Here is a 21,088-nt window from a genome sequence, read left to right as displayed (position 1 = left end):
GTGATTCTAGCATTGAATCTAAGCAATGCAATGAGCTACCAAAATGAGTGACTTAGCACAGTGCCTGATATATCACAGGGGTTTAGTACATGACATGAGCTTTGTCAATATTGCCAAGCAGCTGCAATTCTTAGTGACTTGTTTTCTTCAAACTGTTTAGAAGAAGAACAAAATGGTCAGCAAGACACAGACCAAATAAAATCCCGGAAAAGACTCTCACTACAGTGACGTACAGTCAGTGGCAGTCACAGATGTGCCAACATTCACCTTTTAAGAAGACAAAACCATATTTCTCATTTGCTTGCTGCCTCTGTGAGGACACTGTGAGGGGATGTTTGTCTGCATTAACCACAACACATTCTCCTTTGACCCACAGAATTATTAATTATGCAGCAACAAACTTGCAGGTCCTGCTTTTAGGAATATAAAAAGTCATTATTAAATAGTGTTTTTCTGTTACAAGCTTGGCTTTCTATAAATTCTTATTGCCACAGCATGCTAAGGAGTAAAAAAAAACTAGTGGATATGTTTTTAAAGACATAACAAACAAAAAGAAAGAAGGAAAGGAAGGAAGGAAAGAAGGAAGGCAAAAAGAAGGAAGGAAGGAAAGCAAGCCAGCTGGGTGTGGTGGTATATCCCTTTAATCTGACCACTAGGGAGGCAGAGGAAGGCAGATCTCTGTGTCAACCAGAATGGCCTTGAGTCATTCCATGCACCCACAGATTAGATAGAGTCACAGCTCTGTCTAAACAGTGGAAATTGATGCTTTTCCTGATACCTAGGAAAGGCAAATCACCTGAGTACCAATGAGAGTAACATCCCATGACAGAATAGCTGTTAATGTATATAACAGATCGCGTAAGCAACTCACAGTTATGTATAACTGCTTCTGATTGGGGGGGGGTCTCCTCCTGGTTCAGTCACCTCGATGTGTCCTCACATGGTACAGCGGCGTCTTGGCATCTTTTCTTCCTTTATAAGAATACCAATCCCACTGTATCAGAACTGCTCACTCATGACCCCCACTGAACCTTAATTACTCCCTTAAAATGCCTTCCCTGTAACTTGGCCTCAGTCAGAGAAGGCAACTGGGGGCTTCAACACATGGAATGGAGAAGAGGGGCGCTCCCTTCTGCAGCACATATACTAAAATTGGAATGATACGGAGATTAGCATAGCCCCGTGCAGGGATGACATGCAAATTGGTGAATGTCCCGCCCCCCCTTTTGCCCCTTCCTCCTCCAGAGGTTGACTACCAAAGTCCAGCAATCAGAAGCCCGCTTTGGCTCACCTAATTAACATGCCCAATCAAAATTAAACACAGCATCCTGACATGGGGTTTCCCCCTTCATCATTATAAACCACTGTTTTCCTATGGGCCGTGTCTGTCTCCCTTCTATCCAGAGCAGTCCTTTGTCCCTGCTGGACAAATACCCCTGCCCTGTCCCCTAGCACTTCACTTCTCCCAGTCCCCTATCTCCTTTACCACATCCCAGCCCACTCTAGTGCAGACCTCCCTTCTTCCCCTTGTAAACACTGCACCTGCAAGGTCACTTGCTGCTGTTGTCTGCTTGGGTCAGGAAGCAGCCACTTCAACTTTTCTTCCCACTTATTAAAGGGTCTCTCTGCAGAAACAAAACCAAACAAACAAACAAACAAATAAAAGAGAAAGGGAGAGGAGGGTTTGAATCGGCCCTTAGCAACTTGCAAGAATCATATGTCAGTGGTGGGAAATAGCTAAGTGTGGTCAGTCACAAATAATGAAATTAAGAAATCCAGAAAGTTCAAAATGTTTTCAAAGTCAGCTTAAGAGTAGTGCAAGGAGTTAAGGTTAAAGCTCATAGAAGAATACAGAAATATAGAGGGGCCAAGGAGATAGCAGTTACAACGCATGCAATAACATTGGCCTGGTGTGGGTTGGAGGAATGGCTCTGTGGTCGAGCATGTATTGCTCTTGCAAAGGATTAGGGTTTGATTCCCAGCACCCACCTGGGGCAGTTCACAAAGGCTGAATTCTACTGCAGGGGATCCTATGCCCTCTTCTGGCCTCTATAAGCAACTGCATTTGCATGTATGTCTGCTCCCTCAACACATATGCATGCAAATAACTACAAATAAAAATAAATCTCTAAAAAAGTTTTAATCATCCAGCGTATACAGCAGTAGGAAAATATAGCATATAGCACAGAGATAAAACTTTATATCAAAAGTGACAGAATCAAATACAAATATTCTTAATTAATTAGCAACCTATTAACACTATTCTGTAACTAAAAAATGGTATAGAGGAAGATATAGCTTTAAGAAAAACCTGAATTACACTTCTAGAGATGAAAACTGCAATGTGTAAGAGGGAAGTACATGGAGTGGTACCGATGTCAGATTAGACACAGACAAAGGAAAGATTGGTAGACTTGAGAGCTCTTGTGTAGCTATTTCCCGTGAGTTGAAACATTTCTGCCTGGAAAGGGAGGACGGGGGGGACTCATAAAACCCCAGAACTAAATGAAACACACAAGGCACAAGAAGTAAATGAAACTTAGGAGTCTTCAAAAGTTCCTGACAGTTACAGTATCCACAAGGCCCCTGGCTCAGGTTACATATGCAATAATGATTTATGGGGAAAGGACATTTGGTCCAACCAACTAGCAGAGCTAACTGCAAACTGCACATGGATCCCAGGGATGCTCATTGCCCTTTTGGTGATGGAGCTGTCATTGTTATAAATAACCCCAGTTAGATCACTGGTTCCCTAAGCTATACTTGGGTGGAACTGTCTTTGGTCTGTCATCTAATGTGAACAGACATTTGTTCAGGCATCCCTGGTAAAAGTCACACAGGTGCATGCAATACAATTATCCCAAATGGAGGTCAAAGAGACAGAGTCATTTAAAAAACTGAACGGGGCACCGGGAAGTGGTGGAGAAGCTGAAATGACACCACAGAAGACCTTGTGACTGAGGTCCATGACAAGAAGGAGAGCAGGGGCAGAAGAAACACTAAAAAAATGATAGTGAGGAATTTTTGAAATTGGATGGAAATGACAAATTCACAGATGCAAGACACTCAACAATCTCAAGTTAGTGTAAGGAGAAGAGGAGGAGGGAAAAGAAGGAAGGAAAGAAAGAAAAAACACACTATACCTAAATTGCATGAAATCAACAAGAACCAAAAAGTTTGAAAAGCAGTCAAGAAAAAAAGAATCACCCACAGAAAGCAGCAGTACAACAGCACAACTGTACAACGATACAAGTGGAGGGGGGGCTCAAGCCTGTAACCCAGTACTCTGTGGGTTGGGGAAGGAGATTAGAACTTCAGAGGTTCAAGATCATCCTCCTCTTCATAGCAAATGCAAGGCCAGTCTGGGCTATGTGAAACCCTCTCGCAACCTCTCCTTGCTCTCCAAAAAACCCTCAGTGGAGTGGAAGTGAATTCATACAAAAGAAAAACTCATTTTTATGGAGTTTCTCTTAATTGGTTAGTCTGTAAAGGTGACACATTATGTTCCCCAAACTTACAATCAGGGACCAATAATAAAGAAAGCAGATACAAATACCTTTGTTTCAAAATGATGACATGAAGATAAAGGGGGCCATTGGTCCCCAGCAGTCATCATGGAGGACTATAGTGCTTGGTTCATAATGTTGAAATATAGCTGGGAAAACTTTGTGGGCTCCTTCATTAGGTTTAAACACTGGAAATAAATCTGTGGCTCTGGGATCTGCCTTCTAGAATCTTCTTCCAAACATCTGAAACACTCTTTGTTTTTTAAGATGAGAGTTAGCATTTGTTTGGAGCTGAGTGACTTTACCAGCTGGGGTGACTTTTCTCATTTTGGTTTTCTCTCTGTCCCTTTTCATCTAAGCCCGCATTATTTCTTTTGAAAATCTTTCCCAAGAAGTCATGGGCCTTGAAGTAAATTTCTCTGGGGGGTCACTTCATTAGACAAATCTTTTAATTTTGCCACAAAGAAGCCCTTCCGTGCTTTGGGCTTCTGTTCACACAACTGGGAGCAGCGTATTTAACTTTCCCCAGCCCTGTGGTTTGGTGGAGGGGGCCCATGTACACACCCTGCATTACCTGAAGTGGCCTTTGTGTGCTTGCATACTCTGAACGTCTGGTCTTTCTGAGATTTTGGTAAAAGATTCATAATACACTCCTGGCTTTCTCCTTTGTGCACTCTCCCAAGAGTTTAGAGTCTCTTGATTTCAGCATACATTGCCATTTGGTGGGGGGGGGCATTCTAAGATCATCAAGACTTGACTCTGTTTAGCATAACAGGTTTGTGCAAAAAAAAAGAAAGGAAGGAAGGAAGGAAGGAAGGAAGGTTTATTTTTTGGTGGGGTTTTTTTTTTTTGTTTGTTTGGTTGTTTGGTTGGTTGGTTTAGTTTGTTTTTTTTTTTAATTCCCCTCATCAGAAAATGTATAATAAGCAATAAGAAGACTCTGGAAATGTCACTGGATACTGGAGTTACCAGGTAGGCAATTTAGAGTTTTAAGAGACAGTTGGTCTCAGCTTCCTCAGCTGTTGTCACTGTTGTTACCAGCAAGGACTCCAGTTTCAGGGGATTTTAACTTCAGCAGCAGCTCAGTCCTGTCCTGAAGAATTCACATGGGAAACAGTAACAGTGGAAGCAGCTGACAGTTTAATTAGAGCAAAGAAGGAAGCCAGGGAAAGAGCAGGTCAAAGGCACAACAACAGCCCTGCCTGAGCCTGCCCCTTCTTGTTGCCCCTCCCTCTCTTGTGCCTCCTGCACCCAGGAGGGGGGTGTGCTTTTCTTAAAATCCCATATTGTCCAGAATTTAGACTGTTCAGTAGATGTATAAGATGCAAGAAAAATAGGAGTTTAGTAGATGCATTTAGAAGATGCATAATTTAGTAGAAACACAAGAGCAAGAATAACAGGGGTTAAGTGCACCTAAAGTTGAAAAGTCTTCGAGAATAGCAGGCAACAAGCCTCTACACACACTCTTCTTCATTGTTGTTGTTGTAGTTGTATGTGTGCTACACACACATGAACAACATATGTGTGAAAGACAAAGGACACTTTTCAGAGTCAATTCCAGTTCCATCATTAGCACCCTGAAATTGAACTCAGATGGCCAGGGTTATGTGGCAAATGGCTAGCCATTTGCAAATGAATAAAAGAGATAAGGACCCTGGAGGCATCTTACACATCTGTGTGCTTCAGCAGCCAAGTAGGGTTTGTCCCCAGAATTCAAGTTAGTTCAACATCACCTACTCAAACAATGTAAGCTGCCATATTAGTATTTTATTTAAAAAACGTCATTTCTATAAGTTCAGTTGATGACTTCTCCTAGGAAAACTGGAAACAACGAAGAAATGAAATTTTTGATGTGTCAAAAGCAAGACATGAATGAAGAGAAGGAATTTGTAGAGAGGAAAAGAGACATACAGGGATGGGAGGGGTGAGAGAGTGGAGTGAGAATAATTAGAATGTACTAGAATATGCATGTATGAAATTGTCAAAGAAACAATTTAGAAAAATAAAAAATACAGAACAGTGTATACTAAGGTAATATTTTTCATTTAAAGGAAACAATGCTAAATAAAGACATCTATCTAATAATGTTAAAATCCAGACCAGACTCCTGCTCAGGCCATAGTACATTCTGGAGCCTGCCTCTCTCATTGACAGGCACCTTCCTGAGACCCCTGTCTGAGTCTTTCTAGGTGACAGATACCATGCTGCCTTGGTTTCCCACCTGAGCATGAAGACACTTTTGTTAAACTATCACCATGAAAAATGTTAGAGATTTTTTTTCAGCCCAAAATGAAATATGCCAAATGAAACCCTGGAGTTCCTAGAAAGAATATGGGCCAAAAGAAAGGATAAAGGTAAAAGAGATAGCAAAAGCTATTGTGTATGCGGATATACAATTCACTTTACATCTACAGCACATGAGAAAGTAAAAACAGGCAGTGAGCGTGGTAAATTAATCACAGTCAGTTTGAATGACTTGTCTGCCTCAGGAAGAAGGGCTCTGACATTGTCCGTAAGGAATTAAATACTATGTGAAAGTAGAGGGAATGTAAATATGCTTATTATGATTTTCAGATCAACCACACAGATACAGTACAAAAGTCAACAGAAGAGCCCAAACAGAATACTAAAAAACATCCAGTTTATCCAAGAAAAACAGCGAAGTAGGACTAGAGGAACAAAAAACTTATGGCATAAATAGAAAACAAATGCCATGATGGGGGGACTAATGCCAAGGGAGTAGTAATCACATTAACTGTGAGTGGTTTCTTCCTCCCCCCTCCCCACCCTCTTCCTCTTTCCATTGCCTCCCCTCCCCTTTCTTTTTCATTTCTGTCATAACCTCCTTAAATACAAGTCCCTTACACAAAGCAGGACCAGGGTCTCAACACTGAGTCCGTCTGAAATGAAACGAGCTTCATCCAGTTACCAGTTTCTTCTTCATTTGGAACAATTGGTTTGGTGAACAATATGCAATCGTCAAAGTTAAACTGAATACATGCAAATAAAAGCACAAGTGGCTCTGGTCATTTTAGTGACACTGTGAACACTTCTATTCCTCTGAAAATAGAGATTCCCCCCTTATAAATACCCATGGGATAACTACAAAAGAATGACCACTATTTCAAGACAATTTCGGGATGTAAGATGAATGTGTGGTGTGTAGAGCCGCCTTCCTGTCTCACTCTCTCCTGGCCCAAGCCCTAGATTACCTCATCCATCCCTTATCTCAGTGGCAATATTATTTTAACACCCTTGTCTCCACAACAATACCAACTAATCTGTTGGTGTTTGTTCTAATATCAGCCAGCAATTCAAAGCTAAAAGACACAACCTAAAGGTGATTTTTTTTGCTTTTTTAGAAGGATGGCTTCAATTCCAGCAGGTGACATTGTTGTCCTACTTAGGACAATAAAACCAACAGACTTGTGTCCTCCATCTGGCTCCTTGGAAGAACAGGTGATTCAGTCATATGACATCTTAGTTTCTTCTCATATGGCTGTGATAAAAATTCCAGTTTAATAGAGAAAAGGTTGAATCTATGTGGCATTTCCAGGTTACAATCACAGCAGCAAGAGACTTGGGGAACTGATCACTTCACTCCCATATGAAGAGACAGCAATGACATGTGTTGCTACTGAGTTCCTCTTCTCCCTTTACACACTTCAAAACCCACAGGGGGTGGGTCTTCCCACTCAGTTAACATAATCAAGATACCCTCCACTCCTACCACCACCATCATGTTCAGAAGCCTATCTTCTAGGTAATTCTAGATTTTGTCACATCAACAATGAACACTAACCATCACATATGCCTTGTGTTCCCCTACCCCACCACATGAAAATGAATGCACACACAAGTTTCTGTTAAAAAACAAAAAAGGAAAAGAACTAAAGATTAATCTTCTGTGTTTCTATTTTAGCTTTATAAAGTATATGTATAAAGTATATGTAAGTTCTGTCTTATGGGTATATTTTTATTGCCCGTTTCAATTCTGGTTTAGTCAGTAAAACATGATTATTAAAAACTCATTGTGGGCCTCATTCGGTTTTGAGAGCTTTTTTCTGGGGGCTATTTACTCTGTGTGACTATATACAACAGAGAAATTATTTGGGTAGGAGACCTCTTCTTTCTCATACGATTCCACTCACTGGAGTTTTCCAAGAGCAATGAACTAAAGCAGAGAGAGCATCAGGAGTCCAAACCAAGAATGTGGGGTGAGGTCCAAACCCACAACAACTGCTTTATAACACTGGGCAAGCATCTAAACTGCTGTGCTCCTCCGTTTCCTTTCACATAACTTCTGCCCACATGAATTCCTATAAACAGGAGTGTTCTAAACAAGCATTGCCTTGATCACATTACATACTACCCCAATTTCAGATGCAGGATGCTAACACTAGTTCCCTGCTCTTTTAAGGAAAAGGAACTCCGTAGGGAAGTGCAATTAGATTACTACTGAGTCTCTCTGGTCTTTCCTTTCTGGGAAGATGGAATAACATAGTTTTAAGTACAAGACATTTGGGGAAAGCACATACACAGCTGAGCTTCCTGCTCCTTGAGAACAGGCATCTTTAGGAAGCATAGGCTTGCATCTGCTCTCACACAAGATAATGCAGTATTGCCTTATCAGTTCTGCTAATTTTGAGGAGCCTGCAGCAGTTTAGTATTGCCTTGCTGGAGGTGTGAGTAAGCTAATTTTGGAGCTCTCACACTAACCTACATCCTACAAATCAGACTTCAGGGATGATGGCAACATTTCATTTATTGTGTAATTCATCATCTTATACCAACCTTGGTGGAGCAGAGATACAGGTGACTAGAGGTCATCTCTAAAACCTCCAAACCTCTTACTGAGGCTTTGCGAAGATTCCACAGATTTGAAAGACAACAGAATACAGTGGCTACAATTGAGACCCTGCTTCCCGTTTCAGCTTAATTTCAACCTCAGAGCTTCCTACTGTGTCTTCAGCTAAGGCATCTCAGTGCCTTTGTGTGTTCATCTGTAGAATCATAAAATAGAGACACGTGACCTCCTAGAGTGATGAGTAGATTGCATGAGCTAACACTTTCAGCATGTAAAGTGGTATCTGGCACATCACAAGCATGCCACTCATGGCTGGTACACGCAATACCAGTGATGCAGATCAGGTGTGTGAGTCCGTAGGGCAGGCCCTGACGTTCCCAGGTTCTCATGCCTTTTTACCATGAATTATCCAAAGACACATGGCTAGTTACAGGGGTGCTGATGGTTTATTAAAGGACAAATACAGAGAGACCCGGAGCTGTGCCATGCCTCCCTGTGGCTGCGCTCCAAGAGGGTGAGAAGTAGAGAAGGCTGGAGTGTGGTCTGCAGTGGTCTTCTATGGGTCATTAACACAGTACCTGCCTCTTTTAAGTTGTATAATGCAGACTTACCTCTAAGCATGCTCCTGTGGAATGAAGCCCAGCTACACCAAAGGATGCTGGTTTTTCATATACTAATCTCTGGAAGTTCCCTTCCTTTTCTATTTTCCCGCCTCACCAGCATCTAAAAAGCATTAAGGAATTTGTAACTCCTGGGACTGGGGAGATGACTCAGTCAGCAGAGTGCTTGTCACTCAAGCAGGAGGTCCTGAGTCAGGTGGCAGATGAGTACCAGTGAGATGACAAAAGGTGATCTTGAATATAAGATGATAGATGCCCACAGATGGACAATCAGTGTTGTCCTCTGACCTCCACATGTGTACGTACACAACCATACCTACACCCCCCAAACAAATTGATGGCTATTGTTATTATAGCATTTAATACAGACAAGGTTGGTGTCATATAGGATAACTAGGTAGGGAACATACATGTGCTGTTAATCAAAGAACCAAAATATTCAGTGACTTAACTTTATTTCTCGTTCATGCAAAGTCTAAAGAAATGGAGACTGTGTGCCTGACTGACTACAGCAACTTCCATAATGATGGCTTTAAACTGCAAAATATCCAGACATCTGTCCATGTAAAAATGGCTGAACAAACTACATTTTATCCAGTTGTCCATAGTATTATATTCAGTAATAAAAAGGAATGAATGACTGATGCACATAACAAACCCCATGGATCCCTAGAGAATTATACAGAACAAAAATATGGCAACGTAAGAGAGCACGTCGGATCGGCTCAGCTTGAGGTTTTTAAAATGGCGGTATAGGAGTGGGGGATGGATGAATGGCTGCCAGGGACCTTAGGCAGAGTAGGGTGAAAGCGATGAGGATGAGGGGAGGCTGTAAAAGGGCTGAAGAAGGCATCTGCCTGTGGTGGGAGTGATTCCAATGTTAACCGCGTCACGTTCTGGTTGTGGTGTTGAACTATGTCATCATTCAAATATCTTAAAAACCTGAGAAAACAAACTCCTGTGAATCTCTATGAGTTTTCTGTTTGCTTGTTTTATAATTGCATATAAATCTACAGGTTATCTAGAAATAAAACTTCAAGGACAAAAACCTCTAGATGTATTTTCTAAAACATAAGGTGTACAGGAAACCTAACTTGTAGTTTTTAAACTCCCATTTTACCTTAAATATTTATTTTCATTTTTATTTCTGTGTCTGCGTACATGGCCTCACTAACATCATTCATCATCCCCACCACCTAAGGTCGTAGGTGACTTCTGGAAGACCAGCAAGGGTCAGTTCACTGCCAGCCTCTAGGAAGAGGAAGATTGGGTATCTATTGCTCCCAGCACTAATGGACAGTCCCTCCCCTCTGTAGCTGACACTGAATATCCTGAGCCCACTGGAGGGTTCTGTTATTTTCTAGAAGGCCATGTGTCATGGTGTAGGAGCCAGGAGAATTGGTACTGAAGTATCTAGATTAACGTATGAGAGAAGGCAGTTTGCAGAGGAAGCCTGGAAGCATGGGCTGCGTCTGAGGAATAGAGCATGCGCACGTGTTCGGGAGACCTTTGAAAAGCAGACAAGAGAGGCCGGGGATGTGAAGAGCTCTGTGCCACATGGCTGGACACTTTGGGTCTCTTTCCGCGGCTCACTCACTAGCTTTTGCCCACTCCCGGGAGTCCTTTTGCTTTGTTAACAAGCTGCTTCACTCCTTTCTGTAACCATGAATCCCTGGTGCAATCCTTTGTCCTGTACCTGGGTAACCTCTCACCTCAGACAAGGCTCAGCATCCCTCAGCGTTTCCCGGACACTCTGGCCTTCCTCACTATTTCTCTGACCTCCTGTCTCATTTAGAAAGTATGACTTTTTTCCACCCTGCCCACTCCTGGCCACTGTCGGGATCTTTCTGCTTGTCTGTACTACACTTTTCTCTCCAACTCTAATAAATGTGGCTTTCTAGCTTCCTCTCTGAATCTGTTTTTAAATCTTTTTATTTTTTTACTCTTCCCCTTTTATTGAAAATAGATTCTTTTCTCATACAATGTATCCCGATTATAGGCCTGCTTTAAATTCTCTTATTAATGAGACAAGGGGTCCAAACACAGGAGCTCCCCTCTCCCAGGAACTGGCATGCCGAGATGAACTGTGGGAAGCTCCGTGGCCAGCTGCTGGTCCACTTCTCTCACAAGCATCCTCTCAGGTGGCAGGAGTCCCTCTAGAGAACACCTTCTCTGCTGTGACCATCCTTGATGCCATTTAAACCACACTCTTTTACTTAATTCATCTCAGCATTATTATTGGGACAGGGTCTTGCTCCACAGCTCAGGCTGGCCTTGATACTCTCATTTCCATCTCTTGAGGAATTGGAATTACACAATGTCTGGTTACTTCTTAGAGAGTGATTATCTGTTCAAAGAAATACAGTGTAACGACCTCATGCCCAGAACGAGAGTCATCTTCCTCATCTTCGCTGTGTACCTCATGTTATTAGGGTCTTCTGTGCGCCCAGTTTATGCGTGGTGTTCTTTGACCTCTCACAGCCAGTGCTGTCTGTGGAGATGAAAGCACATTTTCCCAGGAAGGCAAAGGAGTCCGGCTTCCTGTGGGCGCTGGGAGCCTGCACCATTCTCTGATGCCTCCAGTTCTGTTAGTGGCCACAAGGTCACTGAACACCAACCAACGGGAAGTCTGAGATCCCAGTATGTGTTTGATAAGGTGCAGATTCTAATCCATGTTCTTGACCTGTGTCTCTTGACTGCATCTGCTTCTGCAGGAAGCTGAGCCTGCTCTGGTGACTCCATCTTGACTGCCTAGTTTCAACTTCAGATTCACCCTTTCATGTGGATAGTCAGCAAACATAGGATAAACATGCCCAAGACAGTCAATTTTCTTCCTGCTGTTTGCAAACCATCATGTAGATAAACCTGTGACAGTCACTGCCTCTCCAGTCACTGCCCCTCCACACCAGCTGCACATTCATTAGAATAAAAGCAGCATCCATGACTACTGTCTCCAGGATCCAGTCCACATCATTATCCTTCCTCACCCTTCTCTTCCCTCTCTCTGAAACAGCTACCCAAATAGCTCCTGCGGTGGGGTGTGTGTGTGTGTGTGTGTGTGTGTGTGTGTGTGTGTGTGTGTGATCCTGTATCCAGCCTTCCATCAAATCCTCTGATATATTTCCTCTTACTATTTTTATTTAATACAAGAAAACACCAAGGTTTAGAGAGATCAGTTTTAGAGAGACCAACAGGCAGAATCTAAACCCAGAGCCTTGGTTTTCTTTCTGTTGGGGTGATAAAACACTGACCAAAAACAGAAAAGGTTTATTTCATCACCCAGGGAAGTCAGAGCAGGAACTGAAGGCAGGAATTGAAGCAGAAGCCATGGCAGTGAGCTGCTTACAGCTCCCCCACCCCCCAGGCTCTCTCTGGTCAGGGTGGTGCAGGTTTGAAGACTATCCGTCATCTCAGTTTTCTTCCTTCCAGAACAGTATTGACAATAGTGCCTACCTCTGAAGTCTGTGAAAGGCACTCACAGCTCAGGTTCAAGTCTTTGCTTCCTTCAGTTTATGGAGTGTTTTCTCCTTGGGTTTCTGGAAAGGTTAAAACTGGATCATTTTTGCTTCCCAAGTGTGCTCCCGACTGTAAGTGCTTTTCAATCACATCCCCTTTAACTAGTCTCCTTTCCAGACTAAACTGTCCTAATCTTGGAGATCTAGCTTCCTTTGGAGCTGGGATCACACGGACCAAAGTAGAAACAAGAACACTGTCTTCGGCATTTACGAGGGAAGGCACTGCAGAATGCCCATTCGCAGCAGAGTCTTTCCTGTGGGAAGACTGAAGAATTAAGGCAGAGAAGTTCAAAGGCTCAGAGCCGCCGAATCAAAACAAAATCCCTTAAAATTACATTGATGGGACTTCCAGATAAGCAGGTAATTCTTCGAGGTAATTTGGGGAGAATTCAGCAGTGTTTATTACAGGTTCACTTAGGCAAGCCAAACACGCAGTCCTAAAAGCAATTTCAAAGCAAAACTCTAAACAGTATTTTAGAATAAAGAGGAAATTGTATGCCCACTCTTACCTCCCAGGGTTTAGGAGGATTAATGAGGGAAAGTAGAAGCTATGGGCAGAAAATCAGCAGAAGAATGGTGGGAAATATAAGATAGTCACCAGAAACACACCAGGCTGACAGGCTAAAACATCCACAATGTGGTTTTTAGTAGACAGTAAATAAATACTCACAGGTAGATAGACCTTCTGTGTAATGACAATGAAAATGTGGCAGCGTCCGTAGTTGTGTGCACCAGGGAATCACTGTAGGAAATGAAAACTGGATCAAGCACACACTCTTCTTCTTCTTCTTCTTCTTCTTCTTCTTCTTCTTCTTCTTCTTCTTCTTCTTCTTCTTCTTCTTCTTCTTCTTCTTCTTCTTCTTCTTCTTCTTCTTCTCCTCCTCCTCCTCCTCCTCTTCCTCCTCCCTCTCCTCCTCCTCCTCCTCCTCCTTCTCCTCTTCCTCCTTTTCCTCCTCCTTCTTCTTCTTCCTCTTCCTCTTCTTCTTCTTCTTCTCCTCCTCCTTCTTCTCCTCCTCCTTCTTCTTCTCCTTCTCCTTCTCCTCCTCCTCCTCTTCTTCCTCCTTGTTCTGCTGCTTCTACTTCCTCTTCCTCCTCCTCCTCCTTCTGCTGCTTCTACTTCCTCTTCTTCCTCCTCCTCCTTTGATCCTAAGAGTCAAAAGAACATTAGTGTTTTCCCAAAAAAGAAAATTTAAACATAGCCTGGACTTCACTATCAGAAACACCCCAGAGGGAACACTGCCACAAAGGTCCTTCTGACCTTCCTCAAATTCTGTATTATTTGGGAGCCTTTATGTCCATCAGACCTTTGTGCCCATTCTCTCTTCTACACTTGCAGCACAATGGTTGGACACATGTATATTACCATTAGAGGTGAAAGCTGTGGACCTAAGGTTTGAACTTACACTGTATCTGAAGTCAAGAACATAGTCAAAAGTATCCAGATTTTTTTTTAATCAAAACAGCCCAAGGTTGAAGCTCATCCTAATCTTTTACTAGTTTAAATGACTTCAGCCATGTTAATCTGTCTCTCTAATATCCAGTCCCCTATATATAACAGGGAAGGAAATATTTTCACAGAAGATATACCACGGTGAACAAACATATCTACACACTTCAGAAGTTGTCATGTGTTAGCACAGAGCGTGGAACTCACATAGTGTTACATTTGTCTTAGATAACGACTGTACTAGTTGATCTTTTCTCTTCCTCCCAATGCCAGACTCAACTTCTCTCTGCTTAAGAACCACTCGGTATGTGAAGCTTCCCCACCATGGACTTTTCTACAGAACCTCTTTGTGCGTGAGCTTCCCAAAGACTGTTTGTTGACAGTGGTCACCAAGGAGGAAAGTCCCATCAAGACACTCATGCTTTCTTTTATGATACACTTAAGGGATTTTCAGAATAGCATACTTAATCTCTACAGACAAGATGTTTAGAAGTTTACAATGTGAGAACCTCTTCTTTTCCTATAGTACTAGATTCTTTCAGTGAATGGCCCAGTTGGTATGAAGCAAGCATGTGTCCAATTTCTGCACTCAGTCACATGAGTGATTGTTCAGAACACTGCTATTGCTCAGAGGAAAGGATGCTGGATTAAGCGTGTCATTAGGAGTGGGAAATGCCCCTGTATTTATAATTGTTTTTCTTTATATTTCTCTGAGTAAGAAGAAAGTAGTATTAAGAAGCTGCTTTGGGGGCCAGCAAGATGGCTCAGTGTTATGGTGCTTGTCACCAAGATTGACAACCTGAGTCCAATTCTTGGATCCCATATGGTGGAAAGAGAGAGCCAACTCCCCCCTTATAGATGTAGTAAAGAAGTTGCTTTTTGAATTATTGTTAACTAAGAAAAAAGATTCTCAAAAATGGAAAATCTACAGTCATTCTCACAATGGCAAGTAGAACCAACTGGTGTGTGCTTCTTTGAACATCGCCTCCCCACCCCCGCCTCCACGTTACATTTCTGTTTGCACGTGCGTGGAATGCCTTACAACCCCACACTTCTGGAAAAGATAGAGTCCTCTAGTTAAAGGAGCGCTATTATCATAGGGCTGGAGAGACAGTTCAGCCGTTAAGAGCACTTGCTAGCCTTCCAGAGGAACCAGGTTCAGTTCCCATCATCCACATGGCAGCTCCCAATCATCTGTAACCCTGGTTCCAGGGATCTCTGACACTTTCTTCTGGCCTCTGTGGACACCAGGCACACACGTAGTGCACAGGTATGCATTCAGGCAGAACACCCTTACACATGAAATAAAAATGTTACTCTATGAAGATGCTGAAGACTAAGGAGGGGTTGATAAAGGAGGCGACAAATGGCCATCGCCTTGTAGGTTCAGCTATCATTATTTCCAGCACATCACTGCTGTCTTCTTTTGTTTACGAGAAAACAAGTGGCTGTGGGGAGCTTAGTCAGTCTTTTGTTATCTTCGCCTAACAGCAATGAAATGGCTGGAAAACTTTGGCTTTTATGTGTGGATGCTGCAGGAGTTACTCATCATGTCCGTGGATCAGAAACCCACATCTGCAATAAACTGCAATAGAGCTACTGGTTGGGACTGAGGCCTGACTTGAGGAGGATCTATTTCCACTCTGTGGCTCTTAGGTGTTTGGGCTCCTCTCAGACTAGTGGATGAAGGTTCTAGTTCTCTGCTGGCTGTGGCTAGTGACACTCTCAATAATGTCTTCTGTGGCTTCTTCACAGCACAGTTCAGGACATGACAGCTGCTTCTGTCATTCAATGAACCAGTTAGAAGTTCCTGTCTTTATAACCCGATTCCATTCATTTTGTTTTAGTCTGTTCTTTAGAACCATCCCTGGGTACTGTCACACTTCAGGACAAGGACCATATAGGAATGTGAGTGCAGAAACCTGACATTGCTGAGGTTCATAATCACCTCCTACAGCCAGTCAGCAATCAGATGAGCCATGAGAAGCATGTGTCTAGGGTATATTAAAAAATATATACCTTTATCCTTAAGCAAGATAGCACTAATTAATATGTTTAGTTTTTTATTTTCTCTATTTAAAATGTTTACTGCATATTTGTTATTTATAATTACTCTATGATAAATGCTTTGAAAAGCACACCGATAAATGAGAGGTCATTTGGCGAATGTGCAAATGACTCTGTAGAAAGACAGAGTGGGGAAAGTGCTAGAAACACATGGTCAGCCTACCGTTTGCCACTTTGGAGAAACTTGGCTGATTCTCCTTGCTTCTCTGTTCACGCACACCTGCTCTGTTTTTGGCTTATCTTTTCCCTGATAAACAGCAAACTCTGTATGGCTCCAGGGCACTTGAAAGCAAAGACCTTTACCCCTTGGTACAGCCCAGTTTGACATCATCTGAGTTTGTTTGTTTGTTTTTAGATCTAGACTTCTTGATTTTTCTGTCTGATCTTTTTCGTCTCTAAGAGCAGGCTTAATTTTCTTCTTCACCTAGTAACATGTTTGGTAACCGAGCACGCCCGCACACACCTGCAGTCAAACCACACATGAAACTGAGGCAGTAGAGTCAGGAGTTCCAGCCCAGCCTGAGGTACACAGTACAATTATGCATAACTAAATGTCATTAATAAAGAATGTCTGTTTTAAGTGAATTATACTTGGATGCATTTTTCCCAGGGGAACTAATTTTTATATACACAAGCTTTTGAGCAAGATGCATCTTAGTTGAAGGACTTTTATGGTTATTATCTCAATGACCTTTTTCCTTATTTTGTTTTGTGTACCTTCCTCTTTGAGTCTCTGAATTGTAGATTAATCCTCCTGTCCTTTTCTTTTTCCCCATGGAAACACACGTTCCTCTGCTTCTTGTCTTGTCTCCACCCAGACTCTACTCCTGCAATGGTCTTTCCTGTGGGTGTAAGGAGCACCATCGATACTTCCACAAAGAGAAAACTACCGCCAGTCTCAGAACTCATTCTGACTGGAGACAAGAGTTTGCCGACTCCTTCATTCTTTTTATCCTGCACTACTCTTCTTATTTAAACGTAGCCACACATGTCTACTATGATGGCGGAGGTATTTTAGCACATAAATACCTTCATCCACTTTGGGAATGCGCTTCCTGTTTTGACTTGTTCTCTGAATATATATAATTTTTAAATTATAGGTTTACGTCAAGAGGACAATTTACTCAAGTATTACTTTCTTCAAAAACATGTCCTGGTGGGAGCACATAAACTGTGGAATGTGAGTAGCCTCAGAAAAATGCACAACTTAGCCATCATCTCCCTCACACTCATGCCTTGATGCTTAGAAACATCTCTTTGGATCAACCTGTTCTCTGAACATGCGTCATCATAAGAACAAGACTTTAGCAGAAGATAGCTGACTAGTAGGCAAACCAGAAGTTTCAACATGGGGATAGAAAGCTCTTTATCAGGCCCAGAGTGTCTGGGTGTCCAGAGCCTGCCCAAAGAAGAAGATACTATTACTGGCTTCAAGGGACAGAAAGGAAGAAATAACAGCTAACGGTTCTGGGGTGGAGTGAGGGGCTGGAAAGATGGCTCAGTGGCTAAGAGTGTATGTTGTTCTTGCAAGGGCCTGAACACAGTTTCAGCACCCATGCTGGGTGGCTCAAATGGTCTGTAATCACAGTTCCAAGAGATCCAGCACCCTTATGTGGGTACCATACTCATGTGTGCAAACTCACACATAGACATGTATTCATAAACATAATTTTGAAAATATCTTCAAATGAAAGTGGGCACATGCCTTTAGGATTTCTTTTTAAGATGTGTGTGTGTGTGTGTACGTGTGTGTGTGTGTGTGTGTTTGTGTGTGTGTGCCCCCCACGTGTGTGCAGTTTACTGGGGAGGCCAGAGGGGGTGTCAGATGTCCTGGAGCTAGAGTTACAAGTGGTGAGCTGTCCAATGTAGATGCTGGAAATCAAATTTGGAACCTCTTGAAGAGCAACAAGTACTCTTAACCCCATTGCACGGGGCGATGTAAATTGCAGAGCTCAGTACAAACCAACACAATAACAATATAAACCAGGGTTCTGCAACTTTCTGGCAGCAGAAGCCTCAGGAAGTCTGTGACCTGCCTCTGGGGCGCATCTCCTGCACAGTTTCTACTGGTCTCAGAAACCTGCAGCCAGGACAGTTCTATTGCATTTGATCATAGACAGCCTGGAAAAACAGGAATTCTGGCACAACAGAGGGAGCCAAGGGCTACATGATAGTCTTAGTTTTAATTTGTAAATGGCATATACTTATTTATTCGGTGTGATAGGGGTGCTATGCATGAAGAGGTCATAGGACAGTTTGGGGAAGTCAATTTTCTCCTTCCTCCGTGTAGCTTCTAAGTGCTGGACTCAGGTCATCTGGCTCAGCAGTTAGCACCTTTACCCTCACTTCCATTTCAAACCCATGCACGCTAGGAATCACTGGATCTCTCTATGCCTTGGTTTACTCATATGTTCAAGGAACTAGGCTATCTGCCTTAGTAAGGGAAACTACTAATATAAGATTGCTTTTCAGATGAAAAATGAAATTGATGGCATATATAAGACCCTAGATTCAATCCTCAGTCCTGTGAAAAGAATTATTTTAAGTGTGTTATGAACATTAAATTTATCATTAAAATATAGGTGTCTGGACCATACAGCTATAGGTTTACTGCTGTACCTTCAACTCTCACATGCAACAAGGGGCACATTTCTCAGACTCAGTATTTTTAAATGCCATCAGGACCACAGCACCACGGTGTCATTTTGTTTGCTTAACTTGTTCTGAGAGCCTGTGTTGACCAAGAGTTCTTGGAGCCTGAAGTGAAGAGACAAGGCACAATGCCCCCCTTCTGTTTGGTGTATGACTCAGCATCTGGCCTCAGGAGGGACAAGTGGAGAGCCCATGAAGCCACCACACATCGGTCCCCATCCTGTGTGTGGAGGGGCTAAAACTAGAACCAGACATCTGAGCAGCAATCTCTAGCTTTGTATTAACTGCTTGACTGGCCACTGACTGACAGAAATCCACTGGCAAGTACCAAGTGACTCGTGGCAAGCAGAAGTACCAATAGTTGCTAAGCATAGGTATCTCTGGAAGAACCATGTTCCCAGCTTCCCAGGATAGGAGGGCATTGGGGTTCTCAGTGCTAATTCATTGGCCTGTGATATAAAGTACTATTGACTAGTGTCCTCACACTGTTCTGCAAGCTGGGACATTCTAGATCAATGGACCAGAGTCAATGTTGGTCAAGGACCACTTTCTAGGTTATAGATGGTGTCTTTTTGTTCTCATCTGGCTGAAAGTGGGAAAGGAGGATATTGGGGTCTTCTTATAAGGACACTGACATCATATGTGAGGGTTCCATCCTTGTGACTGAATGACTTCCTAAAATTATCACCTTGGGGTTCTGACATGTGAATTTTGGATGGGCCCCAAATACTCTAGCCTCACAGGTGAGGCAGTTTCATCACAGCAGAAGGGAGCATGTGCAGGATCAGAGAAGTTCCAAGTTTTTACTACACCAGGAGGACAGCACATCTACCTTGGGCAGAATTTGATCTTCATAGAAATGTGGGAACTGTTTCTGGCCACTCCTGTCCCCATTCTACCCAGATCCTATGTCCTTTGGCCTCGGAGAAGCATAGAGAGGTATAAGGCAGAAGTTTCCCCCTGGGCAATAGGGTTTGGCTCAGAGAGATGAGGGAAGAACACTCAGTGCCAAGCAAGACTTTTTCCTCAACTAAACAATATCTGGGCAACAAAAGAAGCCTCTCACCTGCAGCTGAGATGTGGGTACCCACAGTGACTCTGGGGTTCAAAATCATACCTGTGAGACAGTGCTCTGGGAAGGAGGAGGAAAAAAAATAAAGAAAAAACCTACACCAGCATACATAGAACACGATGACAATGTACATCTCTCTCCTCTCTCTCTCCTACCTATCTATCTATCTATCTATCTATCTATCTATCTCTCTCTCTCTATCTCTCTCTCTCTCTCTCTCTCTCTCTCTCTCTCTCAGAGACTGACTACAAAGCTACTTTGGGGTGTTTTGGCATCTATATGAGATATATGCTATTTGGCTATGGGTTTTCTGGGAGCTCCCTCTGCAGAAGGTCCCTTACCCTTGAGAAATTAAACAAACAAACAAAAATAAAAATAAAAAACCACTATTGGCTACAAGTTGTCCAAGGGGGAGATGCTAGCTCTGGGAACTGATTGGGTTGTCCCTGGTAGCTATGTGTCTGTCATAGCCACAGAAGAGGAAACAGGCCGGTGAAACTTCCATCCCAGGCTACCCAGGGCTTCAAGGAATGGATACTCGTTCACAACCCTCAGTTTCCTCTTGTCCTATTGGAAAGCAATTAACTTGGAGTCATTCATATGCAACAGCTGAGGGATGTGGCTGTCTCTCCAACTTTCTTCACCATTCCTCGGTTGTAGTTCAGGCAGCTTTGCAACTACTGTTTTCATCTGGAACAGAGGAATATATACAACAGTCCATATATTTTAAAATATTTACTTTGTTGAAAATAAAGATAGGTATTTCATGGTTTCTTCCCATAAACTAAATGATCTGTCATCAAGTTGGAGCATCTCTTATTGTCTTAATAGATCTTTTCTGCCACTAATTCTGTTTCGTGTTTTGTTTGTTTTACAGAAGCTTTCATGTTCTGCACAAAGATGCTTTCCAACACACTTGAGGGAAGATACAAGAGCTATTGATGAAGATGATGGGAGATGGGTACAACCTTTGAAGGTGGCTCTGCGGTTCCTCATCCTGATTCCTAAAGTCCAGATGAGACACTGGTCAGAGCAGACCAAGGAGAGCCCTCTTTTAGATTTGAGAGCTTACAAGCTTCCTGTTTCCCTTCCTGTGGCACCCTGATCCCCCAAGTCTGTTTTGCCTGCCCCAGACCTTTCCTCACTAGGATGTTCTTTACAAACCCAAGGAAAAAACAAGCTGGGCCCTCACAGCAGCACCACCAAGGAAGTTGCTGTCTAAAACTCCATGCACAGCCTGGTTCCCCTGTTCTGTAAAGGACACTGTGGCTCTTTCTGCACCAGTGAGGGTCTAGTTGGTACACAAGAGCATCGGTTTGCTTAAGAGGGAAATTGCTCTGAAGACTCACGGGGAGTATTGGAACACCATTGAGTATATGGAGGGAATGAAGGGGCAGACCCA

General features: G+C 42.8%; 1 non-coding gene across 1 annotated transcript; it reads left to right on the top strand.

Moving 5' to 3' along the window:
* Positions 1 to 1,122: 1,122 nt before the first annotated feature.
* On the top strand, positions 1,123 to 1,229 carry LOC121143844. The gene has a single exon (XR_005881154.1). It is a non-coding gene; the product is annotated as a U6 spliceosomal RNA (small nuclear RNA).
* Positions 1,230 to 21,088: the final 19,859 nt, after the last annotated feature.

The sequence above is a fragment of the Mesocricetus auratus genome, unplaced genomic scaffold (genome assembly GCF_017639785.1).
Source record: "Mesocricetus auratus isolate SY011 unplaced genomic scaffold, BCM_Maur_2.0 Super-Scaffold_100013, whole genome shotgun sequence".
NCBI lineage: Eukaryota > Metazoa > Chordata > Mammalia > Rodentia > Cricetidae > Mesocricetus > Mesocricetus auratus.
This window is presented reverse-complemented; position numbering and strand designations above follow the sequence as displayed.